The sequence below is a fragment of the Aethalodelphis obliquidens genome, unplaced genomic scaffold (genome assembly GCF_003676395.1).
Source record: "Aethalodelphis obliquidens isolate GAN/ISIS:26980383/991018 unplaced genomic scaffold, ASM367639v1 scaffold48, whole genome shotgun sequence".
Lineage (NCBI taxonomy): Eukaryota > Metazoa > Chordata > Mammalia > Artiodactyla > Delphinidae > Aethalodelphis > Aethalodelphis obliquidens.
Genome location: NW_020837992.1, coordinates 12,361,805 through 12,383,023, shown reverse-complemented (window position 1 = coordinate 12,383,023; position 21,219 = coordinate 12,361,805). Strand labels below are relative to the sequence as shown.

The 21,219-nt window shown below is 41.3% G+C and overlaps 1 pseudogene; it reads right to left on the bottom strand.

Annotated features, from left to right (window-relative positions):
- Positions 1–571: 571 nt before the first annotated feature.
- LOC113607388 (elongation factor 1-alpha 1 pseudogene) lies at positions 572–12,159 on the bottom strand (annotated as a pseudogene).
- Positions 12,160–21,219: the final 9,060 nt, after the last annotated feature.

Here is a 21,219-nt window from a genome sequence, read left to right as displayed (position 1 = left end):
AGGCAGACCTGTTGGAGGCAAACTCATGTATATATATGTTATATATGTTATTATATATATATGTATGTATATATGTTAGTATAGTGCCCAAAGTTTTAACATAATTGTCAACTGCTAGTTATTTTAGAGAATTTATAGATTCTCTTGCCTGGGCAGACACCTGGAGTGGCCCATCATACAATATTTCAAAGGGGTTTAGGCTTAATTTAAGCCTGCTCTGGGAGCCATGGATCTGTAACAGGACAACTGACAAGGCCTTATCCTAAGTTAAATTAGTATTCATTTTCTCAGTTTTTCTGTTGATTGTGGTCTCCAGGATGAATGTAATTCCAATGCCTTAATCCAAATCAGGGGATAATTTCCTTAAGACGGGCTTTAACCAATTAAAAGGTACTGGTGTTAAAAACTTAAAACTGGCACACACAAAACAAAGGGTCCACAAAACATTCTCCTTTCCTTCTGAAGGCTTTACGATGCACTGTTATCATTAACCAGTCTTACTATTAAACTTAAATGACCAATTGAGACAAACAGTTCTGAGACCGTTACTCCACAACTGATTAAGACTGGAGTGGCAGGTATTGGGGATAATATTCATTTAGCCTTTTGAGCTTTCTGGGCAGACTTGGTGACCTTGCCAGCTCCAGCTGCCTTCTTGTCCACTGCTTTGAAGACACCCACAGCAACCGTCTGTCTCATGTCACGAACAGCAAAGCGGCCCAGAGGAGGATAGTCTGAGAAGCTCTCAACACACATGGGTTTGCCAGGAACCATATTAACGATGGCAGCATCACCAGATTTCTAGAATTTGGGGTCATCTTTCAGCTTTATCCCAAGATGACGATCAATCTTCTCCTTCAGGTCAGCAAACTTTCAAGCAATGTGAGCTGTGTGACAATCCAGCACGGGGACATATCCAGCACCGATTTGACCTGGATGGTTCAAGATAGGCACCTGGGCTGTGAAGCCAGCTGCTTCCAATGGTGGGTCATTTTTGCTGTCACCAGCCATGTTGCTGTGATGAACATCTTTGACAGGCACCTTCTTGACACTGAAGCCCACATTGTCCCCAGGAAGGGCTTTACTCAAAGCTTCATGGTGCATTTCAACAGACTTTACTTCAGTTGTAAAGTTGACTGGTACAAAGGTTACCATCATGCAAGGTTTTGAGAACACCAAACTCCACTAGACCCACAGGGATAGTACCAATACCACCAATTATGTAGACACCCTGGAGGGGCAGACGCAAGGGCTGGTCAGTTGGACGAGTTGGTGGCAAGATGCAATCCAGAACTTCGAGCAGCATAATTCCATGGGCATTGTCATCTTTATGGATGGCTTTCCATCCTTTGAACCATGGCATGTTAGCACTTGGCTCCAGCATGTCGTCACCATTCCAGCCAGAAATTGGCATAAATGCTGTGTCAGGGGTGTAACCAATTTTCTTAATGTAGGTGCTGACTTCCTTAACAATTCCCTGATATCTCTTCTGGCTGCAGAGTGGCTCAGTGGAACCCATTTTGTTGTTAACCTCATCAATTAGTTGTTTCACACCCAGAGTGTTAGCCAGAAGGGCACACTCATGGATTTGCCCATTCTTGGAGATACCTACTTCAAACTCATCAACACCAGTAGCAACAATCAGGACAGCACAGTCAGCCTGAGATGTGCCTATAATCATGTTTTTGATCAAGTCTCTGTGTCCTGGGTTATCGATGATGGTCACATAGGACTTGCTGGTCTCCAATTTCCACAGGGAGATGTCAATGGTAGAACCATACTCATGTTCAGCTTTCAGTTTGTCCAAGACCCAGGCATACTATTCAGAGACTTTCTGCCCAGGTGGATATGCTTCCACACATCCTGAAAAAAGTGTCCACAATCATTAACAGGTATCTGAAATTTCCGACAGCTCAAGACATTTGCACCCAGTCCTCAGTGGTGCAAGTTTCTCTGTATTGGATCCCCATCTGGGGAGGTTCAACAGCAGCCTTTGCGTTATGTTTAGCACAAATCATGCCATTCTGAGTGACTCACTGGACAGTCTTTTGTAGGTTAGGTTAGGCCCCATGATATGTTTGAGTCCCTTGTAAGGTGGCATCTCTCCCATAGTGGGTACTATTATGAATGTGCTGCAGCACAGTGTCCCAGATCACCTCAGGGATCAAACCAACTGTGCACTACATTCCCAGCCTGGCAAGGTGTGATCTAAGTGAAATCAGCTCTTGGCCTTCTCTGTCCTTTCTGAATACACTGGCTGGTATTTAGACAAATCAATCTGTGGGAGAAGTGATCCTCTTGCCTCAGAGCATATGGTTTTAGATTAGGTGTCCCAGCATTCCTTTTTAATGGGATTCCTATTGGCCATGTGTTTTTGGCCTTCCCTGGGGTGCAGTTAGCACATACTCTGGTCTTACCTTTTCCTAGACCTCTGGGGGAAAGAGCTCTGTCTCTTTTCCTGGGGTTTTCATGAGCATCACCTGTAAGCTTCAAGTGTGTTCTGGTGAGACTCTGATGTCAAGCTGTGCTAGTGAAAAACTTCAGGGTGAGGTCTATCAGATTGTTCATCAGCTCATTCCTCACTCAATTTCACCGAGGGCTCCTGTAGGGAATAGGCACCTCAAGTCCAAGGGAGCCCCTGGGCCTCTTCATTCAGAGTGTTTCTATCCGTCTACCATATGAGAGGCTCTCATCTTTTACTGTTTTTCTTCTTAGTTTTAGACTAGAGCAATCTGTTTTCCAATGTTCTTCCTTACAGTAAGTGCATTGCTCCTCTTCAATGGTGGCTTCCCTCTCTTCAGGTCACTGGGAATCCAATGTCACTGCCAAAAAAGTGGCATTTCATTTCATTTTGCATCTTCCTTCTTCTGTTATTGCTCCCTGCTCAACACTTTAAAACCAAACTGCCCATTGAGAGGGTTTATTCCAAATGCATCATCTAATCTTTGCAACCTTCTCCTGATACCTGAGGCACTTTGCTCAAAAAAGATCAAATTTACCATTCTAATGTTTTCAGGGGCCCTGGAATCTGCATTAGTATAATGTCTGTAGGCCTGATAAATCTCTTCCAAAAATTTGGAGGTGTCTTCATTTGCTTTTTTTGCTGAACTTCTTGAATTTTGTTCAAACTCTATTGCTTTGGTTCTCCTTTCAAAGCCCTGCCAAAATGCACCAAAAGCCAGCGCCCTAATAAGTGTGTTCCTCCCTCACTGGGGTCCCAAATTTGGTTCAGCTGTGGGTTCTGCTAAGTAGGCTTCAAGTGTAGAGGATTCTCCCTGTAAAGGAGGGTTGCAATCTTTCCAATTAAACAAGTCTGAGAAACCCAGCTGGCTGGTCATTTGCATTTAAGCCCCCTATGAGATAAGGGCATAAGGGAAATTTCCCTGCCCTGGGAGCGACTCCTGGCCCAAATTGAGTGCCTGTCAGGTCTTAGATGGTGATATCAGACCAAGACCCTGTGCCCAAGGAACTAACACAGGTTTTCTAAGTGGTCCCTATAAGGAAGGGCAGTCCTGAGCCTCAGTGTCGGGACTGGGGACGGGTAAGAATGAAAGGTGGAGGAAGGGGTGGATATATCGGAGTGACTGAAACAGCTAGTTCAGGTGGAGGAGTTAAAGTTTGAAGCAACATATCCTCACTCTCGTCCCCTTTTCTTATTTTCCCTGATGTAATAGCACAAATACTTATACATAAAGAATTCCATCATTCTTCCCCTCTTCTTCACAGACTAGCCACCATAAAACCATAGATAGCAATTGATCACGTCCAACCATTAAAAGGATGCCTTTCTGCCTTAATATCTACCAGCTGGGCTGAATTATGGGCTGAGGTTTTTGGTGATTTTAGGAATCGAGTGGAACCTTTCTCTTCTCCCTGTAAATATCCCACAGACACGTCTTTTTCTTTTTTTTTTTCCTCTATTCCTTTCCTTCATTTGACATCAGTAAAAGTTTCAAATATCACAAAATTTATTTGGCTGTAAATGGAGAAACAGTACCCAACAAAATGAAACAAAAAACCCAAGGGACAACCAAAATCCTAAATAAACCCCCAAGTCTGGTCTCAGGGTTTTACATATGCCAACAACACAGGAGACCGCAAACAACGTAATTAACACAGCAAGGGTAGCAGTACATGGTGCACAGGGTCCCAAAATAACCCTTCATAAACCCCTTGTGGAGATCCTGATAGGTACTGGACCACACATTTTTACAATAAAATAGCATCTTCTCACTCATGCGTTCACGGCTTCAATCAGATCACTTACCCAAAATGCAACTCAGAGGACTTTCTTTAGGGATAGTTGAAATAGTCCCCATTTTTAAAGACAAATTCAAGACAAAACACAAATGGAACACACAAATGCTAGCACCCGAAGAAACAAACTAACCAGTTCACAAATCGGCTAAAGTCTAACAACTCTTTCCTCTCTCCTACAGGGTAACCCACTCAAATACAAAACAAACTGACTTATTCCACAGATAAAGCCCCAAATGGAGAGGAAATAAAGTTCTGGCTGTACACACCAGAGTGACTTACCCTACCATATGGAGCCCATTGCCTCCCAAATGTCGATTCCTTGATCCAACTGCCAAGCACCGGAGCAGCAGGTGTTGCTTCAGGGTATTTTGAAGGGCAGGTCCTCAGAATAAGTGGTCCCAGCAGCTGCTAGGGCCTAGCCCAAAAATTCCCAAGTGGAGCTGGCTGGCCATGAGCAGTAAGACTCCTGGATGGCTCCTCAAAATTTGTTACCAGGGCTTCCCTGGTGGCGCAGTGGTTGAGAGTCCGCCTGCCGATGCAGGGGACACGGGTTCGTGCCCCGGTCCGGGAAGATCCAACATGCCGCGGAGCGGCTGGGCCCGTGAGCCATGGCCGCTGAGCCTGCGCATCTGGAGCCTGTGCTCCGCAACGGGAGGGGCCCCAACAGTGAGAGGCCCGCGTACCGCAAACAAACAAACAAACAAACATATTTGTTACCAAGTCCAAGCTTGTACTGCTCGCTGCAATACAGGCCAAGAAATCAAGAGAAGAGTTATTGGGGCAAAGAATATTGGCTTTTTCAGAAAGCCAGCAGACCAAGAAGACAGTAGACTAGCGTCCGAAAGAACCATCTTGCCTGAGTTAGAGTTCAGGCTTCTTTTATACTAAAAGGGGAGGGAGGAAAGCCAAACATTTCCTGGTTCCCGTCAGCCTCCGGAGGGGATGTGTTAATTTCAGCCTTCCTGCAGTCATGCACAGGTGGATCTGGTCAGGATGTTCCCTGTGAGCTAAACAAAGGTATTTTAACTTAATGCTCATTACCTGGGTGGCAGGGTTTCTAGAGATGGGCCATTATGAATAATTTAAGCTCATTGGCAACATCCCCTTAGTGATTGACTTGTAATAGAGTACAAAGAGTCTTCCCTATCAAAAGTCATAGACATGTGTAAAGGCCTTGAGACACCAAGGGGCTGAGCAATTTGATGAACAGCAGGAACACAAGTGTGGGGAGCAGAGCAAGATAGGGAAATGGGGAAAGAGTGGTAGGTAGAAGTAGATCAAGAGCCTTTCTTTTTTTCTTCTAATCCTCACAATTACTCACTCTACAGGTAGTGGAAAAATCTGAGATTCTGAAAGGTTTAGTGTATTTCCTAGGGTCATACAGCAAATAAGGGCAGAACTGCAATCTGATTGGTCAGTCTATCATTGCCAATTAGAAGGAACACAAAAAGGCAAGTAGAGTCCACTCGGCAAACTTCACATTCCTGCCTACAGCTTGCCTAAAGGTCCCTGTCCTGTCAGTCTCAGGGTCATCAACATGCATTGTGATTTAACTATACCTTGGGCTCTTGAACTCATTTTTTAGACTCTAGGCCAATTTTCAGGAGTAGGGCTTAATGGTTTATAGTAGAACTTCTCACTCATAATCCTTTAGGGCTTCTGCAAGATTCGCTTTGGCTATTACAAAGGCTCCTCAGGTTGGCTTGAGGCACAGTTGTAAAATGAAGAATATCTCCCCTTTTGTTGAGAAGTTCTTCCCACTTCTAGCAAGCCTCATCCTTTCCCTCTGGGTACTCAACTTCCAAACCCAGCATGTCAGTCCTCATGTCAATTATAGTAGAGGTTTACCCACACCTATGTGTCAACTAAAGTGTTAGCTAAATTGTATAAGAAGATTTAAGAAATACCAACCTAGCAGGCATTCACCTTCTAAAAGGGAACTCACTGAGTCAGAAACCCAAATTGTGTTTGACTACCTTATCTCTAAAATAAGGTCTTGGGGAATTATTGACTATAATTTGACCAACCTCTTCACCAAAGAGATTTAGACAGAATTTTATTATTATTTTTAGCAACCACTCTTCCAGCCATATTTCCTACCACTCACCCCCCTGTTCTGGTGCAAAAGCTGGGCATAAGACCTAGCTTTGACACTTTATCACCATGTGACCTTGGGTCAGTCACTGGTTATGTTAGTCCAGGACCCCCAGAAACAGATGTCCACACAGGATTAAATGAGCAAGGATTGTGTCAGGGAAACATCTGTGAGAGAAAACAGGGGGAATGGGGAAGGCTGGAAGAGCTGTCAGACCATGGTGCAAACCTGACCCTTAGTGACAGATAGAAGGAGGGAAGGAAGTGACTGGCAGTCCAAGGAGAGCTCAGCAAGGCCATCAGACATCCTCAAGTCAAAGTCAGCTGTCAGAGGAGTCCTGTGTCTCTCAGGAATGGATCTGCCAGTATCCCTGATGAACTGGCCACTGGCCACTGAGAAGCAGGGCTCTGGTGGAAGCAAATGCAAAAGCAGCTTTTTTACAACAAAGCTGGAGTTAGTTGGAGTTCTACAAGGTGCGTTCTTATGGCTTCTACACTGAACTTCTCTGAATCAGCTTCCTTGTCTTTCAAATGGGGTAGTAGCAAAATCACATGTCAGTGAAATGCCAAGGTATCTGCATTGTCTGTTAAAGATAACTCTACTATTTAATTTTTAATTTAATTTTTAACATCACTATTTAATTTTTCCTTACATAATTTTGCAAGGAAAGAAATAAACTTTTTCTAACTCCAAGAGAATATGATGGCCTTTTATAAGGTTAAGTATAAGAAAATCAATTATGATAGGATTCATAAGTAAATGCAATCTTCTCAAACAACGAATATAATTTCTTAATTAAAAAAAGTATCATAGACTCGAAGTTAAGGATTATTGTAGTTAGAGTAGATGATTCCCACAGGGATCTTCTTATAAACAAACCACACAATTTTATAATGACAAGGTACGGGATAAGTATAGATAGGATAAGAAAGTTTCTTCACCCCTTCAGGCCCTGTGTTTATATATTCAAACTACCAGAATGGTGAATAGTCTCATCTTCTTTCTTATATTTAGTATAAAAAGGAAGTTAAGGTTACTTAGTGCTCTATATTCTGAAAGCACTGTGTTAATAGCTCAACTGTTCTAACTCCCTTTAAGTTCCTTCTGTTGGAGCCTGTGCCCTCTGGGTACATATTCATTTTAATCAAGACAGAAACAGATATCTTGGGCCTATCATAATTTATCTTCATAGTCTGTTTTCATAGTTAAACAAAATCATACATGTAAAGCATTTCGAATAGCACCTGATGCATGGTAGGTACTTGGTTCCTCGTAGTTATTATGATGAGTTGTGTTACCTTTTATGCAGCATCCATTGGCTTTTGATGGTTCCTTTCTGGGATGTCATTTGGCTCCTTTTCTGCAAGTCCAAATCCTGCTTAAGTCCAGCACAAATGCTGCTGCCTATAGGAAGCCCTTCCCCGTCTTTATCCCAAAGCACGTTAGTAGACTTATATTACATGCTTTTCCCCTCCTTCATATTACAGTTTTATGTCTTATACCTTTTGTTGAACAGTAACCAGTAAGTGCTTTGAAGGAAGGATTTTTGTCTTATTTATTTTTATTTTCTCAGCGATGCCGGAGTAATTATTTCATAGAAGTTCAAGGAATGTTGATTCATTATAATCAAGAGGTAAAGAAGTGTTGCTGGAGGGCAATAGCAAACAGGATCAGCATGAGCAAAGCAAGGAGGAACAAGGGAGAAGCTCAATGATTGCTTGGGAAAGGGAAATGGCATTTGGAAGAAGGGAAGCTTTTGTGACTTTAGGCATCGTCCTCTTTCCTTCCTTTCCTCCAAAACTGATTAAAGTCCAACTATGTTCCAGGTGCTGAGGACAAAAAAAGGAAGAATAGGGCTTCCCTGGTGGCTCAATGGTTAAGAATTTGCCTGCCAATGAAGGGGACATGGGTTTGAGCCCTGGTCCGGGAAGATCCCACATGCCGCAGAGCAACTAAGCCCGTGAGCCACAACTACTGAGCCTATGTGCCACAACTACTGAAGCCCGTGCGCCTAGAGCCCATACTCCGCAAAAAGAGAAGCCACCGCAATGAGAAGCCCACACACCTCGGCGAAGAGTAGCCCCACTTGCTGCAACTAGATAAAGCCCGTGCGCAGCAGTGAAGACCCAACTCAGCCAAAAATAAATAAATTTATTTTTAAAAAAGGAAGAATATTAGCTACTGCTTATTGAGTTACATCTTGTATACCAAGCAACTTACATAGATCCTCACGTTAGCATCCCAAGAAGAGCATTATTAAGTCACAACTGAGAAAGCTAAAGATGTGAAAAGTTCAAACATTTATCTAGGGTGATACTGTCAGTAAGTGACAGAGCTGGGACTGAAGCCCAGGTTTGCCTCACTTGCCCATGCTGTGCTGCTTTCCATGTTGATAGATGCTTAAGTACCACCTTGCTCCTCCCTGCCAGCTAATTATGCAGCTACTTATAAAAGAAAACTGAAAGCCAAGAATGGAAAAGAAATTACCAAGTTCATTTCAAAACATTCCATGTATTTCTGTTAAGTCATTTGCTGCTAAAGGATCCTCGCATTTGCCAAACTCAGACGGCATTGTACCTGGTTCCCTTTCTCTGGATTCTTCAATCAAAACAAATGATTTTGAAAATCTTCAACCAATAAAATGTTCAAAGACGATTCTGAAACCCATTGACTCTGGGAATCTAGACTGGTTTTGCTTCTCTCTAATAGCCTGTAATTTGACAAAGCAGATGTTGGAGAGCCAAGAGAAGATGAAAATCTTTGGGATTTGGGTGTGTTCAGAAAAACACATTTGCAGCAGACTGAGATTGTCTCAGTTTATGTCATTGGGTTGGGTCTGACTATGGGCCAACGCCTTTCGCTGGCTCACTAGTGTGTTGGGTTTCCAATCCCTGAATGTCTCAGGACAGTGAAATCCTGGTGGAAAAAAAGAGAAAGCTCCCTGGAGCTTCACTGTACAAAGAACAAAACAGGAACATGAAGGAGAGCCAGAAATCCATGTCTCGTCCAGAGAAGACCAAAATATGCCTCAACATTCAGAATGTATTACCTCAGTCTAATCATCTCATGAAGCAAATATTGAGCTACGTGGGGAAAGGAAGGGATGGGCTACAAAGAGAATGGAAAGCAAGGTTCTGTACTCTTCTATAAAGGGACATGGTTATCCTTGTGAAGCAAATGCTACATGGCTGTTCTCATGCAGCTGAAGGATATTTATACGTGACCAACAGGGCTTTCTCCTCGGGAGGAACAAAGAACAATTAAAAATGTGAGGATACAGGGCTTCCCTGGTGGCGCAGTGGTTGAGAGTCCGCCTGCCGATGCAGGGGACACGGGTTCATGCCCCGGTCCGGGAAGATCCCACATGCCGCGGAACGGCTGGGCCTGTGAGCAATGGCCGCTGAGCCTGCGCGTCCGGAGCCTGTGCTCCACAACGGGAGAGGCCACAACAGTGAGAGGCCCGCGTACCGCAAAAAAAAAAAAAAAAATGTGAGGATACAACGAGAAGTCTGAGACTGGACAGACGATCCACATCCAATCTTGCTGGTACCCTGATCTCAGACTTGCAGACTCCAGAACTGTGAGAAATCAATTTCTGTTGTCTATCAACTATCTAGTCTGTGGCATTTTGTTATAGCAGCCCAAATGGAATAAGACACCGGCCTGTTACTTTGTCTGCATCTTCCTTGATGCTTTTTTCTTTTTTAGTTTAAAAAAAGTTTAGGTAAAAATAAGAGAAATACGCTTTAGAATTCCTTCCAGTCACATCCCTCTGCCTTCTAATATCCACAGCTTTGGCAGCATCCAGGAGGAGCTTCAGGGCATCTTTAAAATAATGTACTCTCCCTCAGCCTCATCCCCCAGCCCACCCCCGCCATTGCCCTGTTATAACTCAGGATAACCTTGTACCCTAGTATAGTTGGATTTCCTCACACTCAGCTCAGGAGGATTTGAAAGATGTTACTGCCATGCTAGTAAACCAGCAACTTTACAGGATTCTGTCCTAAGACTGGCAGACAAAACTGATGAAAAATCGCAGAAAACTGGAGGTGACACATCACACAGGATAAAAAAGTTAGTCCATTATAGACTTGACATCTATGAGTCTAATGTTTTTGAAAAGCTGCTGTGGGAGGTGGAAAGATGACCCCCAAAATGCCCATGTCCTAATCCCCTGGGATTTGTGAATATTTAACCTTACCTGTGAATACACCTTATGTAAGAAACTTTACAGATGTGATTAAGAATCAGAGATAGGGAGATTATCCTGGATTATCCAGGTCGGCTCACTGTAAACACAGAATCTTTAAAAGAGGGAGGCAGAAACAGTTGGAGATTGAAACATACAATGCTGATGATTTTGAAGATGGAAGAAGAGGCCAAGAGCCAAGGAAAGTAGGAAGCTTCTAGAAGCTGGAAATGGCAAGGGAACGATTTTTCCCCTAGAGCCTCCAGAATGAATGCAGGCCTGAAAATGCCTGAATTTTAGCCCAGTGAAACCCATTTCAGATTTCTGACCTCCAAAACTGTCAGGTAATAAAGTTGTGTTATTTTAAGCCACTCAATTTACAGTAATTTGTTATAGAACCAATAGGAAACTAATACAGCTACTAGATTTCATATTTTCAGCATAAAATGAATGCCTCCTATTAGGGGTGTCAAATTTACCACATAAAAATACAGAGTACACCGTTAAATTTTTTTTTAATTAATTAATGTATTTATTTATTTATGGCTGCGTTGGGTCTTCGTTGCTGCGCGTGGGCTTTCTTTTTAGTTGCAGTGAGAGGGGGCTACTCTTTGTTGCAGTGCGCAGGCCTCTCACTGCGGTGGCTTCTCTTGTTGCAGATCATGGGCTCTAGGTGCGTGAGCTTCGGTAGGTGGGGCTCACAGGCTCTAGAGCGCAGGCTTAGTAGTTGTGGCACACAGGCTTACTTGCTCCATGGCATGTGGGATCTTCCCAGACCAGGGCTCGAACCCGTGTCCCCTGCATTGGCAGGCAGATTCTTAACCACTGTGCCACTGGGGAAGCCCCTACACTGTAAAATTTAAATTTCAGATAAACAACATGTAATACTTTAGTATAAATATGTCCCATTCAATATTTGGGACATACTACAAACATTCTTTTTTTTTATCTGAAATTTGTTTAGTTGAGCATCCTGTATTTTACCTTTGTAACCCTAGGTCTATAAGTTAACTATCCTCTAGGGTAAGAATACTTTACTGTTTTCATCTTAGCCTACTTCCATGTTTTGAGGTCTCAGTTCACCTAGATTTGATTAAGTTAAAATTTACCTCATCTAGTTTCATTAAAATATTACAGGTTAGGGCTCTATATTTTTTCCGTATTTTTATAAAGAAATTCCAATTATATTCACATGGAAAATGCTTGGTGCCTAACACCCGGAATCTAGACCTCATTAGAAACACACATTGTTTTATTTTAGTGTGAGGTGCCTATGGAAGAGGGTAACTAGGATTGAAATATGCTAAGTGTGAACTGTGGTTTCATGACAGACAAGAATAATGCACTCTTATGTTTTTAGTACATGCGATGTCTCTCCTTAGATGTCTCATAGACACCTCAAACAAGTCCACAATTAAGCTCACTGTCTCTGCTTCCCACCTCTCCCAGATCTACCTCCTTTTTTCCCTATTTTGAGGGAATGGCATCACCATCCACCCATTCACCCAAGTTATTCTGGAGCCTTACCTGTCTTACTATCTCACCAGCACATTTTGTAACACTGTATTCTTAATATTTCTCAAATACATACCTTCCATTCCATCCCCACCACCATTGCCCTGGGTTAGGCTTGTGTTTATCATTTCCTACCTGGGCTTTTTTGCCTCTAGTCCTCCTCTGGGGTGAGACATCTAGGCTGACCCATTATCCACATCCATACTCTTTCCTGAGTGATCTTTCTGAAACAGATCTGATCATTTCACTTGCCTGATGTGAAGTGCCTCCCCAGTGCCTTCATTATACATACCAAACCTTAACTATGGGACAAAAGATGTTTCTTGTCCCGACTCCTGTCCTGTTTCTCCCTGTTTATCTCTCTCCACCATTGCATTTGTATCACAGGTTTTGGTTAAGTAGAAGTACTTCACTGAACCCACTGCCTTCATCACATCTCCATTCCTTTGCATATTCTATTTCCACTGCAGAGAATGTTCTTGCTTCACTTATTTATTTAGCTAACTGCCATTCATACTCAAAATTTAATTCAGGTTTTTTTCTCTTTCCCGGTAGCCTTCCCTGATTCCCCTCTGAAATTTGAGTTTAAATCTTCACTCAAATATCTAAGATCAAGAGGACCTTCAACATGGTGGAGGAGTAAGACGTGAATATCATCTTCCTCCCTACAAATACATCAGAAATACATCTACACGTGGAACAACTCCTACAGAACACCCACTGAACGCTGGCAGAAGACCTCAGACCTCCCAAAAGGCAAGAAACTCCCCATGTACCTGGGTAGGGCAAAAAAAAAAAGAATAAACAGAGACAAAAAGATAGGGACGGGACCTGCACCAGTGGGGGTCAGCTGTGAAGGAGGAAAGGTTTCCACACACTAGGAAGCCCCTTCGTGGGCGGAGACTGCGGGTGGTGGAGGGGGAAGCTTCAGAGCTACGGAGGAGAACGCAGCAACAGGGGTGCGGAGGGCAAAGCGGAGAGATTCCCGCACCGAGAGGATCGGTGCCGACCTGCACTCACCAGCCCAAGAGGCTTGTCTGCTCACCCGCCGGGGTGGGCGGGGCTGGGAGCTGAGGCTTGGGCTTCGGTCAGATTGCAGGGAGAGCACTGGGGTTGGCGGCGTGAACACAGCCTGAAGGGGACTAGTGCACCACGGCTAGCTGGGAGGGAGTCCGGGAAAAACTCTGGAGCTGCCGAAGAGGCAAGATACTTTTTCTTTCCTCCTTGTTTCCTGGTGCACGAGGAGAGGGGATTCAGAGCACCGCCTAAACGAGCTCCAGAGACGGGCGCGAGCCGAGGCTATCAGTGCAGACCCCAGACACGGGCATGAGACGCTAAGGCTGCTGCTGCCGCCACCAAGAAGCGTGTGTGCAAGCACAGGTCACTATGCCTACCTCCCCTCCCGGGAGCCTGTGCAGCCCGCCATTGCCAGGGTCCCGTGATCCAGGGACAACTTTCCCGGGGGATCGCACGGTGCGCCTCAGGCTGCTGCAACGTCACGCCGACCTCTGCCGCCGCAGGCTCGCCCTGCACTCCGTACCCCTCCCGCCCCTGGCCTGAGTGAACCAGAGTCCCCGAAGCAGCTGCTCCTTTAACCCCGTCCTGTCTGAGTGAAGAACAGACGCCATCAGGCAACCTACACGCAGAGGCAGGGCCAAATCCAAAGATGAACCCCCGGAGCTGTGCGAACAAAGAAGAGAGAGGGAAATCTCTCCCAGTAGCCTCAGGAGCCACGGATTAAAGCTCCACAATCGACTTGATGTACCCTGCATCTGTGGAATACATGAATAGACAACGAATCATCCCAAATTAAGGAGGTGGACGTTGGGAGCAACTGTAGACTTGGGGTTTGTTGTATACGACTGACTAGTTTCTGACTTATATCTTTATCTTAGTTTAGTATTTAGAGTTTATTATCATTGGTAGATTTGTTTATTGAGTTGGTTGCTCTCTTCCTTTCTCTCTCTCTCTCTATATATATATAGATACACTTTTTTTTCCTTCTCTCTTTTTTGCAGTGTGTATGTGTCTGTGTCTTTGTGTGATTTTGTCTGTATAGGTTTGCTTTTACCACTTGTCCTAGGGTCCCATCTGTCCGTTTTTTTTTTTAGTATACTTTTTAGCACTTGTTATCATTGGAGGATTTGTTTATTGGTTTGGTTGCTCCCTTCTTTATTTTCTTTTAATTACTTTTTAATATTTTATTTTAATAATTTTTAATTTTAATTATTTTATTGTTTTCTTTCTTTGTTTTTTTTTTCTTTTCTCCCTTTTCTTCTGAGCCGTGTGGCTGACAGGGTCTTCGTGATCCGGCCAGGTGTCAGGCCTGAGCCTCTGAGGTGGGAGAGCCGATTTCAGAACATTGGTCCACTGGAGACCTCCTGGCCCCTCATATTATCAATCAGCGAGAGCTCTCCCAGATATCTCCATCTTAACACTAAGACCCAGCTCCACTCAACAACCAGCAAGCTCCAGTGCGACATCCTATGCCAAACAACTAGCAAGACAGGAGCACAACCCCACCCATTAGCAGAGAGGCTGACTAAAATCATAATAAGTTCACAGACACCCCAAAACACACCACAGGACGTGGTGCTGCCCACCAGAAAGACAAGATCCAGCCTCACCCATCAAAAGACAGGCATAAGTCCCCTCCAACAGGAAGCCTACACAACCCACTGAACCAAACTTACCCACTGGGGGCAGACAACATAAAAAATGGGAACTATGAACTTGCAGCCTGTGAAAAGGAGACCCCAAACACAGTAAATTAAGCAAAATGAGAAGACAGAGGAATACACAGCAGATGAAGAAGAAAGGTAAAAACCCACCAGACCAAACAAATGAAGAGGAAATAGGCAGTCTACCTGAAAAAGAATTCAGAGTAATGATAGTAAAGATGATCCAAAATCTTGGAAATAGAATGGAAAAAATACAAGAAATGTTTTAAAAGGAGCTAGAATAACTAAAGAGCAAACAAACAATGATGAACAACATAATAAATGAAATTAAAAATTCTCTAGAAGGAATCAATAGCAGAATAACTGAGGCAGAAGAACGGATAAGTGACCTGGAAGATAAAATAGTGGAAATAACTACCACAGAGCAGAATAAAGAAAAAAGAATGAAAAGAATTGAGGACAGTCTCAGAGACATCTGCGACAACATTAAACACAACAACATTAGAATTATAGTGGTCCCAGAAGAAGAAGAGAAAAAGAAAGGGACTGAGAAAATATTTGAAGAGATGATAGTTGAAAACTTCCCTAGTGTGGGAAAGGAAATAGTCAATCAAGTCTAGGAAGTGCAGAAAGTCCCATACAGGATAAATCCAAGGAGAAACACACCAAGACACATATTAATCAAACTATCAAAAATTAAATGCAAAGAAAAAATATTAAAAGCAGCAAGGGAAAAGCAACAAATCACATACAAGGGAATCCCCATATAGTTTACAGCTGATCTTTCAGCAGAAACTCTGCAAGCCAAAAGGGTGTGGCAGGACATATATAAAGTGATGAAAGGGGAAAACCTACAACCAAGATTACTCTACCCAGCAAGGATCTCATTCAGATTTGACAGAGAAATTAAAAGCTTTACAGACAAGCAAAAGCTAAGAGAATTCAGCACCACCAAACCAGCTTTACAACAAATGCTAAAGGAACTTCTCTAGGCAGGAAACACAAGAGAAGGAAAAGGCCTACAATAACAAACCCAAAACAGTTAAGAAAATGGTCATAGGAACATACATATTGATAACTACCTTAAATGTAAATGGATTAAATGCTCCAACCAAAAGACACAGGCTTGCTGAATGGATACAAAAACAAGACGCTTATATATGCTGTCTACAAAAGACCCACTTCAGACCTAGGGACACATTCAGACTGAAAGGGGATGGAAAGGGGATGGAAAGGGGATGGAAAGGGGATGGAAAAAGATACTCCATGCAAATGGAAACCAAAAGAAAGCTGGAGTAGCAATTCTCATAACAGACATAATAGACTTTAAAATAAAGACTATTACAAGAGACAAAGAATGACACTACATATGGTCAAGGGATCAATCCAAGAAGAAGATATAACAATTGTAAATATTTATGTACCCAATATAGGAGCACCTCAATATATAAGGCAAATGCTAATAGCCATAAAAGGGGAAATCCACAGTAACACAATCATAATACTGGGCTTTACACCCCACTTTCTCCAATGGATAGATCATCAAAAATGAAAATAAATAAGGAAACACAAGCTTTAAATGACACATTAAACAAGATTGACTGAATTGATATTTATAGGACATTCCATCCAAAAACAACAGAATACACTTTCTTCTCAAGTGCTCATGAAAGATTCTCCAGAGTGGATCATATCTTGGGTCACAAATCAAGCCTTGGTAAATTTAAGAAAATTGAAATCATACAAAGTATCTTTTCTGACCATAATGCTATAAGACTAGATATCAATTACAGGAAAAAAGAACTGTAAAAAATACAAATACATGGAGGCTAAACAATACACTGCTAAATAACCAAGATATCACTGAAGAAATCAAAGAGGAAATAAAAAAATATGTAGAAACAAAGGACAATGAAAACACGATGACCCAAAACTTACAGGTTTCAGCAAAAGCAGTTCTAAGAGGGAAGTTTATAGCAATAAAATCCTACCTCAAGAAACAAGAAAAATCGCAAATAAACAACCTAACCTTACACCTAAAGCAATTAGAGAAATAAGAGCAAAAAACTCAAAGTTAGCAGAAGGAAAGAAATCATAAAAATCAGATCAGAAATAAATGAAAAAGAAATGAAGGAAACAATAGCAAAGATCAATAGAACTAAAAGCTGGTTCTTTGAGAAGATAAACAAAATTGATAAATCATTAGCGAGACTCATCAAGAAAAAAAGGGAAACACTCAAATCAACAGAATTAGAAATGAAAAAGGAGAAGTAACAACTGACACTGCAGAAATACAAAGGAACATGAGAGATTACTACAAGCAACTCTATGCCAATAAAATGGACAAATTGGAAGAAATGGACAAATTCTTAGAAAAGCACAACCTTTTGAGACTGAACCAGGAAGAAATAGAAAATATAAACAAACCAATAACAAGAACTGAAATTGAAACTGCGGTTAAAAATCTTCTAACAAACAAAAGCCCAGGACCAGATGGCTTCACAGGTGAATTCTACCAAACATTTAGAGAAGAGCTAACACCTATCCTTCTCAAACTCTTCCAAAATATAACAGAGGGAGGAACACTCCCAAAATCATTCTATGAGGTCACCATCACCCTGATACCAAAACCAGACAAAGACGTCACAAAGAAAACTACAGACCAATATCACTGATGAACATAGATGCAAAAATCCTCAACAAAATACTAGCAAACAGAATCCAACAGCACATTAAAAGGATTATACACTATGATCAAGTGGGGTTTAACCCAGGAATGCAACATTCTTCAATATATGCAAATCAATCAACGTGATACACCATATTAACAAATTGAAGGAGAAAAACCATATGATCATCTCAATAGATGCAGAAAAGCTTTTGACAAAACTGAACATCCATTTATTATAAAAACCCTCCAGAAAGTAGGCAAAGAGGGAACTTACCTCAACATAAGAAAGGCCATATATGACAAACCCACAGCCAACATCGTTCTCAATGGTGAAAAATTGAAACCATTTCCACCGAGATCAGGAACAAGACAAGGTTGCCTACTCTCACCACTATTATTCAACATAGTTTTGGAAGTTTTAGCCACAGGAATCAGAGAAGAAAAATAAACAAAAGGAATCCAAATAGGAAAAGAAGAAGTAAAATTGTCACTGTTTGCAGATGACATGACACTATACATAAAGAATCCTAGAGACACTGCCAGAAAACTACTAGAGCTAATCAATGAATTTGGTAAAGTAGCAGGGTACAAAATTAATGCACAGAAATCTCTTGAACTCCTATACACTAATGATGAAAAATCTGAAAAAGATATTAAGGAAACACTCCCATTTACCACTGCAACAAAAAGAATAAAATACCTAGGAATAAACGTACTTAAGGAGACAAAAGACCTGTATGCAGAAAACTATAAGACACTGATGAAAGAAATTAAAGATGATACCAACAGATGGAGAGATATACCATGTTCTAGGATTGGAAGAATCAACATTGTGAAAATTACTATGCTATCCAAAGCAATCTACAGATTTAATGCAATCCCTATCAAACTACCATTGGCATTTTTCGCAGAACTAGAACCAAAAAATTTCACAATTTGTATAGAAACATAAAAGACCCCAAATAGCCAAAGCAATCTTGAGAAAGAAAATGGAGCTGGAGGAATCAGGCTCCGTGACTTCAGACTACATTACAAAGCTACAGTAATCAAGACAGTATGGTACTGGCACAAAAACAGACATATAGATCAATGGAACAGGATAGAAAGCCCAGAGATAAACCCACGCACATATGGTAATCTTGTCTTTCATAAAGGAGGCAAGAATATACAATGTAGTAAAGACAGCCTCTTCAATAAGTGGTGCTGGGAAAACTGGACAGCTACATGTGAAAGAATGAAATTAGAACACTTCCTAACACCATACACAAAAATAAACTCAAAACAGATTAAAGACCTAAATGTAAAGCCAGACACTATAAAACTCTTAGAGGAAAACAAAGGCAGAACACTCTATGACATAAATCACGACAAGATCATTTTTTTTTTTTTTTTTTTTTTGGCTGTACGTGGGCCTCTCACCGTTGTGGCCTCTCCCGCTGTGGAGAACAGGCTCCGGACGTGCAGGCTCAGCAGCCATGGCTCACGGGCCCAGCCGCTCCGCAGCATGTGGGATCTTCCCGGACCAGGGCACAAACCCATGTCCCCTGCATTGGCAGGCAGACTCTCAACCATTGCACCACCAGGGAAACCCAGCAAGATCCTTTATGACACACCCTCTAGAGTAATGGAAATAAAAATAAACACATGGGTCCTAATGAAACTTAAAAGCTTTTGCACAGCAAAGGAAACCATGAACAAGATGAAAAGGCAACCCTCAGAATGGGAGAAAATATTTGCAAATGAAGAAACTGACAAAGGATTAAACTCCAAAATATACAAGCAGCTCATGCAGCTCAATATCAAAAAAAACAAACAACTCAATCCAAAACTGGGCAGAAGATCTAAATAGACATTTCTCCAAAGAATATATACAGATTGTCAACAAACACATGAAAGGATGGTCAACATCACTAATCATTAGAGAAATGCAAATCAAAACTACAGTGAGGTATCACCTCACACCGGTCAAAATGGCCATCATCAAAAAGTCTACAAACAGTAAATGCTGGAGAGGGTGTGGAGAAAAGGGAACCCTCTTGCCCTGTTGGTGGGAATGTAAATTGATACAGCCACTATGGAGAACAGTATGGAGGTTCCCTAAAAGCTAAAACTAGAGCTACCATACGACTGAGCAATCCCACTAGTGGGCATATGCCCTGAGAATACCATAATTCATAAAGAGTCATGTACCAGAATGTTCATTAAAGCACTATTTACAATAGCTAGGATATGGAAGCAACCTAAGTGTCCATCTACAGATAAATGGATAAAGATGGAATATATACATATATATGTATATGTATATATACATATATATACATATATACAATGGAATATTACTCAGCCATAAAAAGAAACAAAAAAACAAAATTGAGTTATTTGTATTGAGGTGGATGGACTTAGAGTCAGTCATACAGAGTGAAGCAAGTCAGAAAGAGAAAAACAAATACTTTATGCTAACACATAAATATGTGGAATCTAAAGAAAGGGAAAAGAAAAAAATGGTTCTGAAGAACCTAGGGGCAGGACAGGAATAAAGACGCAGACGTAGAGAATGGACTTGAGGACACAGGGAGGGGGAAGTGTAAGCTGGATGAAGTAAAAGAGTGGCATGGACACTACACTACTACCAAATGTAAAGTAGATAGCTAGTGGGAAGCAGCTGCATAGCACAGGGAGATCAGTTTGGTGCTTTGTGACCACCTAGAGGGGTGGGATAGGGAGGGTGGGAGGGAGATGCAAGAGGGAGGGTATATGGGGATGTATGGATACGTAGAGCTGATTCACTTTGTGATACAGCAGAAACTAATACACCATTGTAAAGCAATTATACTCCAATAAAGATGTTAAAAATAAGTAAATAAATAAACACTATTGGGGGGAAATAAATAAATAATTAAATAAGACTTGGGAATAGATAATTGGTCAAAGTGATAGATAATATTTAATGGAAGTTTTTTGAGAATAATTAGTTTTATATGAAGATATATTAAACTTTAGTTCTAAAAAAGAATTTATGGATTGAATTTAGCTTATTTGTTGTAAACTTGAATAGTTTTGTTGTTGTTGTTAATGAAAGGACTATTTTCTCAGAAAATTGAAATAATTGATTTTATAACAGTGAATTATAAACTGGAGTTACATCTAGAAAAGTTAACACAGAATTATCTTGAAGTTCAAGGGGAAAAAAGTGGTTGATTGGAACTTCACTTATGTTTTTTGAGCAAAACAATGTTGAAAGAAACACATTTTGAATAGAAAACTTTATCAGGCTCTTTTATATTTCAAGGTGTAATTGTAATTTGATAGAGAACGTTCCATTTGTCTGCATTTGTTTAGATGATATTACACTAAAAGGCAGCATTTTGATTGTAGAACGTAGCTAGTGAGAACATAAGCAATATAAATTTAAGAAGAAATTAGCTTTTCCATATGAAATAAAATAAAGAATCAAATAAATTCAAAAAAAAATCTAAGATCTTTTAAATCAACTTTGGTAATCGGTAGTCAGTCATCTCATCACAGCAACACTGCTTCCAGAGTTTGTGTTCATGACCTCTACTTCAACAGTGTATTTGGGGATCACATTATAAATTTGAGGTTTATCAAAGAACATAATTTCTTCTGCATTTCCTATGGACTAAATTCATAATTTTCTCTTCTTTAATGAACTAAATATCATGGAATTTAAAAGCTCCTATTGAAAGTCAGAAGGTTTTGACAAATATGATTATTACCTGAGTAATACTTCTTCACTATACATTAATCGATCACACCAAATCTTCCCAATTTTGCATAATCTATAATC